The sequence below is a fragment of the Zophobas morio genome, unplaced genomic scaffold (assembly GCF_036711695.1).
Source record: "Zophobas morio isolate AGI-343-1 ecotype UQ-CSIRO unplaced genomic scaffold, CSIRO_AGI_Zmor_V1 ptg000213l, whole genome shotgun sequence".
In the NCBI taxonomy this organism is placed as follows: domain Eukaryota; kingdom Metazoa; phylum Arthropoda; class Insecta; order Coleoptera; family Tenebrionidae; genus Zophobas; species Zophobas morio.
In genome coordinates this window covers 308,601-325,917 of record NW_026972317.1, presented here as the reverse complement: position 1 = coordinate 325,917, position 17,317 = coordinate 308,601, and the positions used below count along the sequence as shown (strand labels likewise).

Below are 17,317 nucleotides of genomic sequence, written 5' to 3'. Positions count from 1 at the left end.
TATAAAAAAGATTATTAATAAAAAAAATAAGGTAAGTATAATTTTTATAAAGTATTAAGGATAACAAAATTTGCTAATTCAGTAAAGTTTTTAGTAGTCTATACCTGTAAATTATAATAATTTATTTTTAAAAAAAAAAAAATTACAAAAAAAGTAAACAAATCAATATTAAATTATTAAATTATAAAAAAAAATTAATAGAAAATTATAGAAAACAAACTATTCTATTTACTTTTTTTTAAAAAAATTATTCCTACGCTAATAAATAAACATATTTACAACAATAATAAAATATTAAAAAAATAAAAATAAAAATTCTAAAGTTTCCGATACACAAAAAAATTAAAAATTTTAAGTCACAATTTTTTTAGTGCATAATAAAATTTATGAAAAAAACGAATAGAAAATAAAAATATTGAAAATTATTTTTTTTAAATAAAAAATTTTAGACCAATAAAAATTATCGGTTCACAAAATTTGTTGTAGAGTTCCAATGCATTAAAGAAAATATGAAATAATAAAATAATAATTATTTACAAAAAAATATTTTTTTTGGATAAAAAAATGTTATAAAATTTTAATACACCAAAAATAATTTACAATACAAAAAGTTTAATAGAGAAAAAGGAAAAAATTAATTTAAATTTAATTTTTTCTTAATTTAAAATTTATAAATAAAAAATTATAAAAAATATTATTCATTATAAAATAATATAAATATTTGCAAAAAACGGCGATTGATGTTTATAATTATAATTCATGAAATTTTATTTATAATATTAAAGTATATGCATAAATTAGTACAATAAATTCATAAAAGTGGCATAAAGTTTATATTAAGAAAGTAAGCAGTAAAGGTTTTTATAATGCACGAATAAAAATTAACTTTAATTTTTACAAAATTATTTTTTTAAGCATAAACATAAGTTTCTAAAGTAAATGTGAAAAGTAGCCTAACAATAATATTAAGAAAGTAACCGAATGAATATTTTATAAACGCACAAATAAATTTAATCCTAAATTTTCCACGAGGATATTTTTTATATACCACTAAAACAATTTGGTATTTAAAAAAAAGTTCATTATTGCCTAAATAGCAAAGCCAGCCGTTTTTTAGCATGGCGGGAATATGCCAGACATCTTGGCCAGAAGCATAAGCTGCAGGAATGCAGAGCGGAATCGAAAACTGCGTCAACATGAATATTTTTAGGGTTATAAGATAAGATATATTATTTCTAATAAAAAAATAATGAAGAAATTATAATTATAAATCTTTTAATAAAATAATATAAATTTTTTTTTAATACTATGAACTGCCAAAGAGAAATCCAGCCGTTAAAGTAAATCGGGTCTATAAAATTCGCAGCGAGGATCTTTTAGATTGAAAATTTTTTTCTTATTATATTAAAAAATTAAAAAGGCTGGCCTTTTCTTTATAAATTGCTGATAGTGTCATTGGAATACATGATAGAACCCAACAAAGGACCCAACTGAGTTAGTTTTAACGAAGAGTTAATAAAAGCTTTTTTAATATTACTAAAAATGATGATGATTGACGAGGCCGGTCACCATTTGAGGAGCTTCGTTGGAGGTATTTTAAAAAAAAAGTTATTAGTAATAATAAAAAGAAGCTGCGGACTAAATTCATTAAAATTTCAATGATATTACAAGAAAAATTAGTGGACTAAATAATAGTAAAATTGACCAATAGACAAAACTGATATTATTATTGACCAATCAACGAGCTGCAATTTTGCTTAAACAAACTTGTTCTATAAAAAAATAAATCTGCGTTTCTATATTTTTATTTTATAGGTATCTTTATAAACAGGGGAATTTAGCATTATATAAAATTTGAAAAAGTTTTTTAAACATTTAATATTTTATATTACTGGTACTGCCATGAAAAATAATTTACTGTAAAATTGTTATTAAAAAAAATAATTTACTATAAAATGTAAATTATTTATTAACTGGAATTTTTTTTATTAAAAAAGTTTTCATTTTTTTATATTATCTACCAAAAAAAAATGTCTTCAATTTGAATTTTTTATTATAAATAGCTTTATCTATTTATATAATTTGTTTATAATATCTTTAGCACAATCCAATATTTATACATTCTTTTCCATTACAAACAAAAGAATTTTTATAATGTATAAAGTAAATTTTATACGTAAAATTTAGTTAAATATTAAATTCAAGTATTCTATAAAGTAATAAAGATTATTTAAATTTTTATTAATTTTGTATAGTAATTTCTAATTTATAAAAATAATTATAAAACATACGGCCAATCAGTTTATACTTACCGATTGTAATGACCAATCCTGCAATAACAAAAAAAGCTCCGGTCACGTGTAACCAAGTGTAGCGGAAATTTAGTAGGTAAAATGAAAAAACCATTGAAAATGGGATAGCCGCCTGGGAAAGTAAAACTACGAGCGTCCCATCTAAATTATTTACGGCAAAAATCTAAAGAGAATAGTTTGAAGTAGTTCACTTTCGTATTTAAACTTTATTAAAAAAAATTTATCCCATCTATATTTTTTATAACGAGGTTTAAAATAAGTTTTAGAGTAGTTTACTTTTATATATAAATTTTATTATTACGTGTACAGAATTTTAAGGCTTATATTTTACATTATATTTAAATAGTATTAATTTAATTATCCCATTTAAAATATTTACGGCAAAAGTCAAAAGAAAATAGTTTGTAGTTTACTTTCATATATAAATTTGATTAAAAAAATTCAGAGATTAATTCTGGATTACGTTGTAAAAAAATACTAATCTATTTATAAGATCGTTGCATCTAAGCTAATTAAGGCAGACGCTTATAGAAAAAAGGTTTTAAAGTGGTTCACTTTAATATATGAATTTTGTTACGTATAACGGAATTTTTAGTTTGAAATAGTTCACCTTTTATATATAAATTTTGTTGAGTTTAAGAGGATTTAAAGGTTATAATTTAGATTTATAAAAATTTAAACTTTTTTAAATTAAACTAAATATGAAATCATATTTTTAGTAGCCTTTAGACCTAATATAGAATTTAAGGGAAAAAGCTTAATGAAATTAAAATAAAAAAAAATTTTGAAGTATTCCTCGTGCAAATGTTTAGGCTTTAATAAAAAAAATTACTTAGAACTTCTTTTAGTAAAAATGAATAAGCTTAATAAAAACTTAAATTATTATATATATATTGATACTCGTTATTAAATTTTTCATAAATAATATATATTTTTATAAAAATGTTTTTCTTTTCAAAAAAATCTAAAATTTTAAATTTTAATTATTTAACTTCTCAAATAATATATTTTTACTTAGCGCTGATTATTATGTTATTATTTACTATATATATTATTTTACTTTACTGCATATATATATATATACAACTCAGAATCACATCTTTTAAGATGAAAAACCTTTTTAAATTAAATATTAAAAAAACAAATAATCCTAGCAAATATTAGCGAACTATTTGTAGAACTCTTCTTTATAATTACTAAACAAATTTATAAACTTTAAAAATATTTTTAAACAGTCTTAATTAGTCTTGTATGAAGTTTGCGTATGTTGCTTTGTTATTGTTATTTGTTCATAGGATTTCATTCTTCTAAATAAAATTTAAACATGTCAAATTCAGAAGCAATATTTTTTCAATAAACTTAACTTTTGAAATTAACTTAAGTTAAAAAAATTGTTTAATTACTTTCCTAAGTAAATATAAATTTAGTAAGTTACTATTATTAACTCTAAACTTTTGTGAAGACAACATTTACAGCAACAGCGGTGAGAAAATTAAGTTTAAATAAAAAGTTTTTCTATGCTCAAATTAAAAGCATTTTATAAATAACATATAATTTCAAAAAAAAATTAGTATAAATTTAAATTTCATTAAATTAAATTTAACAATTATTTTAGGAAGACCAATCTTAAAATCATTACAAAGAAACTTATCTAAACTCTTTAAAACTTTTGGCGAAATCGAACCTGCATTAGCCCAGTCATGGAATCAAGAATACCGATTATAGAGTACTTCTTATAAGAGATTTTACGCTGTTCTAAACGAACCGTTAAAGATGCCATAAACCATAAACTTTTCTTTATTTTTATTACCTTTGGGAATCCAAGATGTACAGTAAAGCACAGGTATAATGTATAAAAAACAAGCAGGAATATATATAAATGTGGTGTATATAGACAAAAAGAGGGGGTAATTGTTCATTGGAATAGTTTGAATTTTGTTAAAAACTCTATTTCCGAGTCCAAAGAGAAGTAAAAAGAGGAAAATTAGTAAATGCAAGAGACCTAAGAAGGATAAGCAAAATAATGTAAGGGGTTTCTTATTCATTAAAACTGAAAGATTTTTATATTAAAAAGTTTATATTTATTCTAACATAGAACTTAAAAGTTTTATAAATTAAAAAAAAAAAATGACTAAATAAGTTCATATAACAAAGTATATATCCAAAAATATGTATAAGTAACGTTCAATAATTTAATTTTTTTTATATTTAGAAAAAAGAGTTTTATTTATAAGAAAAGTTCTACTAAAATATTTGTTTATAAAGAGAATCAAAGGGAGTTAAGCTTTATTTTAAACTCAGTTAAAATCTGTTTGTGATGAATATGCATTATAAATTTACAGTTATAAATAAAACTATAAAATTTAATAAAATATTACACCAGCTTTTTTTTCATTAAAATAAAAGAACCTGTTTTCCTCTGCTCAACTGCTACTAAATTTTGATCATCAACGTTATGTAGAAGCTCGGTAGATTCCGAAGGAGAAATGCTGTTATGAAGTATTTCAATCTCTTCAGCTATTACATTATGTTCACTATATATATTTTTATTATTTTTTAACATTTTCATGAGGTAACCGAATGTGATAAAACTCTAAACGCAAATCTCCTATGTGCTAAAAAAACTACTTTTTGCTAGAGTGTACTCTGAAATCTATTAAGAGATGAACTAATAAGCATGATTTGATTTGTTTATCAGCAAAATTAATTCTTCCAATCAAAGCTTATTGTTTACACTTTTACATAGTCATTTTAAATCGCAGTGGTGCATTGTTTGCCAGAGGAATAATATAACTAGACGGTTTATAGATTTTAAAAGCGATAAGAGCTGTTATAAAAAAAATATATTTATGATATAACCTTTAATGTAAACATATAAAAACTAAATAACATTTTTTCTTATTAGTCTGATCTAATTGCGGTGGAGTTATGGTTTTCTTAGTTGTCACAAAAATGTTTGATTGCCGTGTTAAGGTAAGTAGAATATGGGGAAATTTTATAAACGAATTTTACAATAAACTTTTATCTCTTCCGAAATCCTTAGAACTACTTTTGTAATTAATCTTACTTTAAGTACGTTTTCCGTGTGTTTATTTTATAAAAAATAATGCAATAATAATTGAGCTTCACGAAAAAATAGAAAAAAGAGAGTAAAGCGCGTGAGTGTCTGGTTGAAAAATTTCGCTAAGAAAAGCGCATAAGGTTGTTTTCAAGGAAACACTAACAAAATACATAGGCAAAACTCACAAGTCGATATATACTAATTTAGCGACAAAGGCACCCCGAAAACCATTCATAGATTAACCAGTCAACAACAATAAAAAATATGAAAAGTCTTGGCGTGTACATAAGGATGCAAGTGGGAAACTAAGTATACCTACATTACCATATGTAGTTAATTATTTGTGTATGATGCGAACGAACTGCATAGCCCGGCTATCAGGATTTTAAATTAAAAAGAAATAAAAATAGATGAATTTATATATATGTATAATTAACAAGAAAAATTAAATAAGTAAAGTTAGTAAATTAACATAAAGAATAATGTAAAATAAAAAAAAAGTGAGAGAAAAGAAATCTAGAATTTCCCCTTGGCCTTTATTTAGTTGATAAAATCTAGAATTAAGATCCTCTGTAAGATAAAGTTATGAATGCTAGAAATTATATATCTTATTTTTTAAGTGGTTGTAATTTTACATATAAAATATATTCTTTTTCCATAAGAATATTGGGCCAAAAGTTTGATTAAATTCCTTATCTTTTAAAGAAAATTTTATGATCATTATACTTTCATTTTCATTGGTTCTTTTTAGAGTATAGCTTAATACAGTCTTATGGCTTTGTCTTTTGGGTGCAGTTGTGGTAGCTCGATTAACTTGGTACCTTTCTTTATGTCAATATTATTATAAGTGCCACAGTCAACTCGAAAGACTACGCGAGTGGGGGTCTTAACTAACACAAGATTTAATTTTTGCAAAATTTTTTATATTTTAATATAATAATGACCGACTTAAACCCTTTTTTTCATATAAGAATCAAAATAAGCATGTACTTCACATATTTACTGTTTAGTACAGTCTAAATCGAATTTAATTATAAATAGGTTAAGGAAAATAATTTTATACTTTTGTTAAGGCATGCCTCTGACATGCATTAGTGAAATCAACTTTAAACATGTAGTTCGCTCGCGCGTGTATATATATAGTATAATACTAGTAATAGCACTATTAAAACCATAGTACTCGTTCCTATGCAGGGTCTATCCCGTATAGGAACTAACACTACCAAATCTAGCGTCGAGCCAACCGGAACCGAATGCAACCCAAGGAGAACAGACTCCAAAGAGTGCACCCGGCCCACAGCCGGCCCTGAGCCAGAAGTGTGCTAGTAGCCTACACAGAATGCATCCTGCATAGAGACCAGTACTAACGGTACTGAAGCCGAACCGAGAACGAGCCAGAAAGGTACCCGAACCCGGTCATGATCCTTCAACAGTAGCCTGTACTATTGCTAGTACTACTACCATTAGACGCAAGAATCAATAGTCGATAGCCGAAGCCTGGACTAGACCGCAGTCCCCTGGACGAGGATCTAATGCTATTAAAATTGCTCATTGTGTACACCTTGCTTGACAAGAGGCTTCGCACGCAGTTAGTGCCTAAAGTAGTAGCATGTACACACCTTATATGTTTTCATCTAACAGCTAGTAGTGAGCTATTAGAATCCCACATAACTCCCATTGCTTTTCACTGAGGATTAGCGTCTGGAAGGCAATCTAGTATTTCTCGCAGGTAGCTTGAAGTATTTTCGCTACACAGGTTACCAGCCCAGAGAAAGTAGGCTAAGCTCAATTCTACGTGAATGTACGACATCAGTCGTCTGAGACATAGTACTAACCTTACCAGTACAGGTACGATAAAACCTGCCTAATGAACCTGTTTCATACGTGCCTTTTACCATTTTTAAGAGCCCGTCTTTCGACGTGTAAGTAACAAGCCTGCGTCTCTCCACAGCATTGCGCCGATCCTCAACCGAACTAGATTTATGCCGGACAACCATAATCACAACAATCGTTTGGTAAGCAACCAAGTTAGGTTCGGGTACTATTCATTTCGCTTTAGCTAACAAGGCACGATCGTCGTAGAGGGTTGTTAACCACGACGTCATGTTCATTCAGTCTATTAAAGGCACAACAATCCATCTGTGGATGGCAACCTATTGTGGTGTGCTTCACGGTAAACGTCTTTTGCATCACGTTAGGAATAGAACACGTATGAACAAACGTACTATATGGACCTTTTGGGCCACTTTTACTAGTATGGTCCTGGTGATATCAAGCCACCGTCCAAGTTTTTTGCTCGAACAAGTTTCGGAAAACCATTACAACCAATACAGGATGTAGCTTGAATCAGCGAATGTTCCTTGTGTGGTTCCCCATTGACAAGTATCCAAACAGTTGTACACGCCACGCAGCTCCGCCACAGCAGCGCAACTACCCATCAAGTAGCCAACCTATTGCAGTTGCCAATCGCATAACTATTTTGCTAAAGGACTTACTTTTACGTGCTGCAAGTCTCTGCTAATACAAGGTTTCTACACAAGCTCGTCCGCGGATGAACCAAGCGTTCGACGAAGGTACAGCGCGAAGCCCGAAAGCTATCGAACGAGAGAAAGTTCGAAACTAAATGCAAGTTAATTAGCTCGCATCTCTTATAACGAAGGATTTTACTCCTTAAATATATATAGTAACAGCACTGTTTTTATCAAGTTAAGTTTTTAGCTTATATTTTTAATTTAGTGCTTTTACCTATCAAATAATGAACAAGATAAGTTAAAATAAAGTCAAAGAAACTTAGATAAAGTTAGTAAGTTAGTTAGGCATAAGCACTAAAGTGTAACACAACTTTGTTTTGTTTTAGATATAAAATTATTATCTCTAACTTTTAGATCAGGAAGGGCGTGCAAAAGTTAGAAATTATTTCACTAGTAAATCTTTTTTATTTTATCAGAGAGCTAGCTCAATTTTAACCTAATATAAGACCAAGAATAAGAGTCTCAATCGAAATCTAAGAGTAATAAAGTAAAGATACATTTACTCTTTGGTACAGTCTAAATAATGTTTAATTATATATACGTTTATGATAATAATTTATCCTTTAATAAAGGTATATGGTTTAATTGCATCTTTTTGTCAGCTCTTTATATATAAGGACTTCATTAAAAAGCGCCACTACTTAGTTTTAACTTATTCAAAATTAACGAGTTTTATAAGGGTACATATAAGGCCTAGTTGTATTAGTAATATTCACTCTTTTTTCTTTATCGCATTCTTTCTTCAAAAACATTATTAAAAAGCGCTGAAATTTACATTTAACTTATTTAAAATAAATGAGTACTGTAATAGGGTAACTCTATATTTGTAAACCATTTAAGCTACAAATATGCAGTTGAAGGCTAACCATACAAAGTACAACACCAACAAAAAATTATAAGGGGGTGTACACTTCGCTCTCTTTCTTTTTTTTACATTTTGTAACTATGCCTGTCGGGCAGCTTAAGAGTGATCGTATATATTACTACAACGCTTTTAAGCTTATATTTCTTTGTAATAAATTGTACAATATATTACTTTAATCTGTTTATGGAATATTAGCTTTTAAAGTTTAAAAACCAGTAAGATCCACATTTATGAAAAACAGTTGGAGGGTAGACCCCATTAATGTTAAAAGGCTCCTCGGCGCAGTTGTCGTAATTATTCCTATTATGTTAACGATGCGGTGATAAATGCATTATAGAATATGTAAAAATTTATTCATCAATTAAGTATTTAAGTTTGACTTAACCTCAACCTTAATAATTACTATTAAATAATAGGGCGGGATTACTTTAAAGTTTTTACGGATATTCAGTGGTTTATAAACTTTATGTAGATAGTTGCTGGTGCTCAAACCCTTATAGGTTCTGGTTACTATGTTTATCACTTGTCACCTAGTTTCATTTTCAACATAGAGAAATGATTTCGCAGAAAAAAATAATTCTATTTTAAGCCCAGAGTTTTGCCCGTTAAAGGGTTAAAGAAATAATCATCTAAGGCTGGTGTATAAGTCCGTAATTTGGCGCTCCAAAGGAAGCTTAAACTGTAGGCACGAGTGCGAGGCAGTCTAATAAAACTGTTTTTCTTCTATTAATGTTGCTTATATACAGTGCCAAAGATTAGTCGTAAAAAGTTACTCGAAAGGGAGTCGTACTAACGATTACGAATAAGCGTTATGATTTAAACAACTGTAAAATTTCGATTAATAATTGTCTTAATATTATTTATTTTTTCATGTACATAAAGCTATTTATTTTTTTTAAAAATACCAATTCGAAGCCGGGAGGTCTCCAATTAGTTTTATTCGGGATCGCCTCTCTGGACAGTCGTTGCGCTCCATCGGGAAAGTAGCACAGGTGGGTACCAACCCTCTTGAGTGTGGGATGCTGGCTGCGGCGAGGTAAAAAATATATTTAGGCTAATATAACAGTTAGATAGACAACGAAGAAATAACCATAATGTACTATTATTTTACTAAGTTGTCATCGAATGAGGAAGATAGATTTATTTTGGGTCAAGTAATTATATTCATTTTTCATCGACGAGCTAAAAGTATACCGCATGTTAGAAACCCCTAAGGTTTTGATAATACAATGGTTTTTTTTATAATACGGTTCTTCTGTTAAACCTCGAAACCAAGTAATCTCTTTTTTTAAGGTAACAGCTTTTATTTAGTAGTAAGGAGTACTTTTTTAAAAAAGAACAGTAAATTTTTTGTCGCAGAAAGAATTTTTGTGGAGTTCAAAAAATTTAAGTATTTAAACAAATAAAGAAATTTTTTTTTTCACTTTTTACTCCACCCTTGCAAGAGAGCTAAACTGACTCTATCGTGGCTACTTATCAAAATTTATTAAGATTTATTATCACAGGAAAAGTTTATTTTTCGAATTCGAATGACCGCTGTTTTTTGTATTGGTTTTTACTATTCTTAGTAGCAATGATGAATTTCATTAAACGCAATTAATAAATGAATGCCGTTAAGATATTTAATATAATAAGTAGCATTTCGTGTTTATACTTATTATTTGATTACTAAAAACTATTGTTCAAAGAAAAGTTTTTAAGGTTGCCAAAAAAAAATTTTTATATTAACTGTTTACGATTTGTGAAAATAACAACCCAAATAATGGCTAATTTACATGACCAGTATAAAGATTACCATATATGGAACAATAATGAATATTGATCTAATGCAATTTAAAGATTATAATTATTTCTCGAAAATAGATCCCCATATCCTGGAAATAGCTAATCTTACATTGGAGTATAAAAGGCAGTTGACAATGCGGGAGAGTGACAAGTTCTTGATATTCAGGGGGTTCCCTTAGTGCTTCTGCGCCTGGGTCTACTTGTCGATTGCCGAAGTGAACTGTTTCTATCTTGCTCTTCAGGGGTATATCTATTTAAATCTTTTAATTATTAATAAAATATATACTTTTTATTACTCTAAAAGCAATGTATTTTGGCAAATATAGTCCTAATACAATGTTAGATAGTAGTACATATTGCTTTTCTCGGTTTGTTTTTAAAAAGAGTTGTACTGTACAAGGAGGCCGTTTGTCGTAGTCGTGCAACGCAGAAAGATCGTTTGAAAAGTCTAAATGTTCTATATACGGTTATGCCTGAAGCTTTAAAGATTATCATGCCAGAAAGCAAGATTGATGCCCACCCTTGAACTTTTTAATGCTTAACTGAGAAAAGACTTTTTTTCTGCATAGTTACCTCATGCTGATCGAAGGGCTTAAAGTTTATATAGCTGTTAAATTCTTAGGGTTAAAACAGTATATGATAACAGTAAATAGTTCTGATACGGGAAATTTAATATTACTGAAATCCTTATTTCATGGATATCATTAGGTGCTTCATTCAACCCAGTTTTTGTCTCATCTTAAAAAAAAATTATATTTAGTAATCGTTAATATCAAATAATTACCCGTTTTACACAAAAGAACTAGAGAGTTGAGATCAATTGATTTGTAATTCAACTTAGGCAAGCTAGAAAAAATCAGCGGAGGAGCTACCAATATGATTAAGTATTAGAAAAAGCGCTTTGCGTTACAAATAAAAAATATGACGTTAAGTCTACTTTAGTGTTCGAGTGTCATATTACCAACACAACAGATGCTGATAATAAAAAGAGTTTATATATGAACTTTTTTAAATTTTATTAAGAAATAAGGGTAATCTACCAAACTTTAAAATAAAAACACCAGATAAATTAAAGAGACCGTTGCTTAATTTAAAAGAAGGGTACAAGGGCGCTGACTCTTTCGCTTTTAAAGTTGCGTCTGACTGTCAAGCAATACTTATCTTCATAGGTTTAAATATTGTCGAAAAATTAAAGTTTTGGGTTCTTGAGTACCGCCATTCGGTCTGGGATAGAAAAATTGCCAAAAATTACTTTGCACAATTTGGTGCCACAGGCTGAGAGAGAAACTTAGTGTTTCAATAAAAAAAATTTATTTAAGATTTATTTGATAATAGAGAGTTTACAAATGAAGGTACCAGAATGTTTTTATAACTATAAACTTACAGTTTTTAGTTATTAATGTGACTTTTACTTACTTGGTGGTGAGGAAGGTATGACATCAACCTGAAAAGAATAGCCGTCTACTTTTTTAAGTTTGTTTATAAATTAAAAAATTTTTTTAAAAGTCTTAACTTCAACATTAAGGGCCTATTATATATATTTAGTACGTAAGAACTAACAAGGTAATAAACATTTTTATAATAGGTTGATATTTTTTAAATTTCCGGCCAAATAATGCTAGTCCTAATATTTGGTAAAAAGTTTACCACCGCTAACATTAGAGATGATCAAGGTGTAGTTATACTTTTAAGGTTTGTGGTATTTAAATAAAATTACATATTATTTTAGGCATTTTACTTTTAAAAATATGTGGTATTCTAATTAAATACTTTAAGATTATATATATGTATTTACAGTAAAATTGAGATTTTTTTCCTTATCACCGACTGATACGCGATAAAGTTATTTTTTTGTAATGCCTAAGTGACATACGTTACTTACTTTTTTTTAAAGGAAGGTGTGGCAAGAGACGTCTTTTACCGCAATTCCAGATTATATTCAGCGTTAAAACTTTTTTTTATCGTTTTCTTATAATGGTAGTATTTTTATTAATATTACTCTCGATGATAGTTTTTAACTTAAAGATATGTTACTACTTTTTGAGTGAAACCACAAAGGCAACGGTATTAAGAAATCACGTATCTCTATATATTTTACCAAATATTTGCAATATTTTCACAGGCTTTATAGTCAATGACAACTTTTTAGTTGAGAGAAGAAATATATTCGAAAGTTTTAACTAATGTTGTTTTACTAGTCTTAAGTCCCAAATTAATATATATTGTAAACTATGCTATATTATAGTATAAACTAAGCACAGTAGTAATTCATCTGATAAAGTAATAAGTTATAAAATAACTATAAGAACGACGTGCTAGCGCAGTTCCATATACACATAACATTCAGCCCCCGAGGATTAAGCCCTCGTGTAAAACTAGAGGACGAGCATTCACAAACTACAAAACCGCAAAGCGGGCTTACTATTACTATTTTTTTTAGTTTTTATATATTTTGTATTCATGCCAATTAATCTTGTTTTTTTTAGGCCCCTTTTACCATTAACCTTTCGTTTTATGACTTTTTTTATCTATACTTTACTTTGGTTCATTAAGTGAGTAATGCTACCTTATCGCATGCTTTTAGGTACCAGAGATATAAAAATTAACTTTTTTTAAAAAAAAAAAAAAAATATTAATTATGTTTAATTTAATATATTATACTAATTAGAAAGAGGAAGGATTTAGTTATAAAATTTATAATTTATTGACGCAATAGAAATTCCCCCTTTTTTTCAAGCACCTATTATTTTGGCTATATTTTTGTATTTGTTCGCTGGAAATTTGTACATTTTCAAAATTTATCAAATCAACTATACGACTGCCTTTGGCTTAACTTCTCGTATGTATTTAACACTTAAATATGAGTGCATCATATATGTATTATTAAAAACCAAAATAATTTTAAGTACTAATTCATAATTTTAAACTTACAGTAAACTTTTATGTTATACTCTTCCAGATAAAAATCATTTTTAAAATTGATCCTTAATATTTTAAACTTTTGACAAACTTTTTTTTGTTATACTTTTTATGTTATAAAAATTTTGATAATGGTTATTTCTTCAACTTCTGTGCTAAGATAACACGATTGGTGCCTTTAAGTTATTCAACGTCGCTACTATTTTCTGCGGCTTCTTTTTCCTTTGCTTATTTTTTTACACTCAATCTATTCTTGTGGATAAAAAAAGTCTTCTAGTCGACTTTTTTCCTTCCGTCTTCTACATTACCGTGTTAATTTCCTTCATACTTCCAACGGTAACTTTTTTTATTTTTAAAATTTACTTTTAATTTTTTCTTTTACCAATTGGTTTTTATCTTTAAGCGTGTTGTCATAATATGAATTTTATTGCATCGCTATTTTTTGACCTTAAACTCTTCATATTTGCTATAACTTACAATTTCATTTGTAAGTTTTAGTATAAATAATAGAGCGCGTCGATAGAAACTAAAATTCCTTTCAGGAAATTAGGTTGAAATTAAGGAAAAGAGAATACTTTTAACACTATGAAAAATGCTTTAAATTGATTCTAATTTTAATTCTTTACTTTAATTAAGGCGCACCTTGACTCATTATTAACTTTTATAGGCCCAAAGAGATCTAATAATTTTTTCTTAAAAATCTAGACATTTTAAGAATTTTAAGAGTTTACATTTACAATTTATAAAAATTCTAAGAATTGTGTCTAAATAATTTTTTTCATACAATTTCGTTATATAAGATTGCTCAGCATTAAATTAAATTTTTAATTTATTTCATATTTAACAATTCTTACATAATATTAGAATTTTTTTTACGGGCCCCAGCGGCGCTACTTTTTAGATTTACTGTGCAAGGTAGTTCCAATTCTTTTTCATACGGAATTATTTATATTGAAATTTTGCTCTGAACTTTTTATTATAGAAAATTTTATTTTTAACTAATTTTTTAAACTTTCAAAAAATTAATAAAATAAATTATTACTCCATTATTATTACTGATGGGTGGTTTTTAAATTTTTTTTTTTAAAGTTTAGTTTATATAATTATGTTCGTTTCCAAAATGAATTTTGGCTTTTTTTTTTTTGGATGTTTTTCAGTTTTTATTAAAAATTAAATGTTTTTATAAAAAGAATTTTTTCCAACTTTATGGTTACAATTTATAATGTTTTTTTAATTTATTTTGATATTTTCAGTTTTTATCTGATAATTTGATTTTATTATTATTGAAAGTAAATTATTTATTCTTTTTAATTTTTTTAGTTTATATCTAGTAATTATTGATAATATAATAAAAAATTAATTTATTCATCTTTTCGGTTATAACTTTTAATTTGATTTTTAGTTGTTTGGAAATTAAAATTTTTGTTTTAATAAAAAAATATTTTCTTTCGTTTGTGGTTACATTTTTAAATTTATTTTTTAGCAAATATTGAAATTTAATTCTTTCGTAATTCAAATTTGTTTGATTTATTTTTTTAAATTTTGTTATATAATTAACTTTATTATAACTTTATTTGCCAAATATTTATTAATTTCCCATGAAAAATATTTTGATTCTAATTAACTTTTTTGAATTTATTGCTTTAAATAATTAATTATAACTACTTGCAATTTTATGTTTTTTGTTACTATTATTAATTTATTTATCTTATTATTATTTATAATATTATAAATTATATTTAATTTCTTAACGTACAATAATTTAAATTTTTTTAGTTTTTTTTTTTTCTTCCAACTTTTCCTATTTAAAAGTTTTCATTTCGTGTTAAAAAAAATTGGTTTCTATTGAATTTATTAAATTATTTTTTTGTAAATTTTATTTTATTAAATCAAATTAATTCTGTAAACCATTTTTTTAATAAAGTAAATAATTTTTTTAATTTTCGATTTAAAGTTTATTTGAAGTTTTTTTTTAAAAAGTTTAAATAATAAAGTTTTTCGATTCCCTTTAATAAAAATTTAGTTTATAATTAACTTTTTTAAATTTTTTTTGGTAAAATTTTCTTTTTTTTTTTTTTTTTTAGACTTTTCATAACATTATAAAACTTTTTCAATACTTAAAAAGTAATTTTTTTCCTTCGAACTTTTTATTTTTGTAATAATTTATTTATTTATAAAATTTTATTTTTGTTTACCTAATTTTGAAATGGAATTGGTTTCTTTCTAAATGTTTTTTAATTTATTTTAAGACAGATTTAATTTCTAAATAGATTTTTTTAATTTAGTTATAACATTTTAAATAATTAAATTCACTAAACGATTTTTTTAAAAAATAAATTTTATTTGGGTAAATTTAAAAGCGTGATTTTTTTTACCCGAAAGTAAATAAAATTGATTTAATTTCTTTCAAAAAGTTTTTTAATTCCCTTCTTAAAAGATTTATGTTAAATTAAAACTAATTTAGTTTGATTATTATAAATTTTAATCATTTAATCTACTAAGTTAGTTGAAATATTTTTTTTGTATATTTTGAGACCAGAATTTTTTTTTTAAGAAAAGTAAATTAAAAATTTTTAACACATAAATTTAAAGTAGAACTAATTTGTTTCAAAAAGATTTTTCTTTTCTTCAAAAGAAATTAAATTTCTAATGAATTATTTTAAAATTAGTTTATAAATTTATATTAGATCCATCAAACTTTTTCCTATAATAAAACTAATTTTTTTTTTTTTAATATATAATTTTCAAAATAATTAATTTCTTTTCAAAGTTTTTTTTATTCTTTTCGCTAGAAATTAAATTTTTAAGTAAATTTCTTATTTCATTTTATAATTTAAAATAATTAATTCTACAAACATGAAATCAAATTTTCTTTTTTTATATATAATTTTGAGAAAGAAATAAAATTTCTGATTAAAACTTTTTTAATTTAACTTTTGTAATTTTAAAAATTTAATTCACTGAACATATTATTATAATTAATTTGTTATATAAATATATTATTTTGAAAATTAAATTAATTTCTTTAAGGTTTTTTTTCCTTTTCGACTTTCCATAACGTTTCAAGAAGTTTTTTTAGCGGACGGCCTCACTTCTCTCTCTAAAGTTCTGGCCGACTTGGAACTGATCATCTGCTCCATCTTCTCTCATCGGAAATTTTTTTTAATTAATTTTTTTTTTTCTAATTTTTATTTCAAAGATTTCAAATTAAGTTATTGTTTCATAAAATTCATATATATTTTATATTTTAAAACTTTTGTTTACAAGGTTTATTAAATTTCATATAAATTTTTTTTTTTTTTAGTCTTAACTCGAAATTTAATTGTTTAAAATTTCGTGTCTTATATTTCATATACACTTTATTATTTATTAATAATAAATCTGATTTACGAAATTTAATACTACTTGACTTATTAATTATTTTTAATTGTTTTCGATTCGTATAAATTGTATTGCGCCAAAAAATTGAATTGACAAATTTAATTGAATAAATGTTTATATATGAATTTTATTTTATGATAATAAGTTTTACTTTACAGAATTTTGGGAGTACATTTCTGATTCACAAACTCCAAAACCGCCACTTTTTATTCTAACTTTAAACTATTTCCTTTTTGTTAATAAATTTATCTAAACTGATTTTATTGTGAACTTAAAATTATTTTTTTTTTAAAAAATTTGTAGTGAATTCAATTTAATTTATTAGTATTTTATAATTATTTTTTTTGAAATGTACTTTTTATGCCTACTAATACTAACATTTAAAATTATTATTAAATTTAACATGGACTTACTAAATTTATGAAGGACCTTTAATAATTTAGAAATAAAATATTTATTATTC

The 17,317-nt window shown here is 25.7% G+C and overlaps 2 long non-coding RNA genes across 3 annotated transcripts; one reads left to right on the top strand and one right to left on the bottom strand.

Annotated features, from left to right (window-relative positions):
* Positions 1 to 1,094: 1,094 nt before the first annotated feature.
* LOC135146092 (uncharacterized) lies at positions 1,095 to 2,446 on the bottom strand. Its single transcript, XR_010283675.1, has 5 exons — positions 2,313 to 2,446; positions 1,538 to 1,580; positions 1,427 to 1,490; positions 1,308 to 1,373; positions 1,095 to 1,186 (listed from the first exon to the last, which is right to left on the bottom strand). It is a non-coding gene; the product is annotated as an uncharacterized LOC135146092 (long non-coding RNA).
* Positions 2,447 to 13,058: 10,612 nt separating this feature from the next.
* Positions 13,059 to 16,619, top strand: LOC135146174 (uncharacterized). Of its 2 annotated transcripts, none has more exons than XR_010283728.1 (5): positions 13,059 to 13,138; positions 13,271 to 13,393; positions 13,743 to 13,809; positions 14,338 to 14,388; positions 16,504 to 16,619. It is a non-coding gene; the product is annotated as an uncharacterized LOC135146174 (long non-coding RNA). The 2 variants fall into 2 exon arrangements; XR_010283727.1 differs by having other exon boundaries at positions 13,634 to 13,809.
* Positions 16,620 to 17,317: the final 698 nt, after the last annotated feature.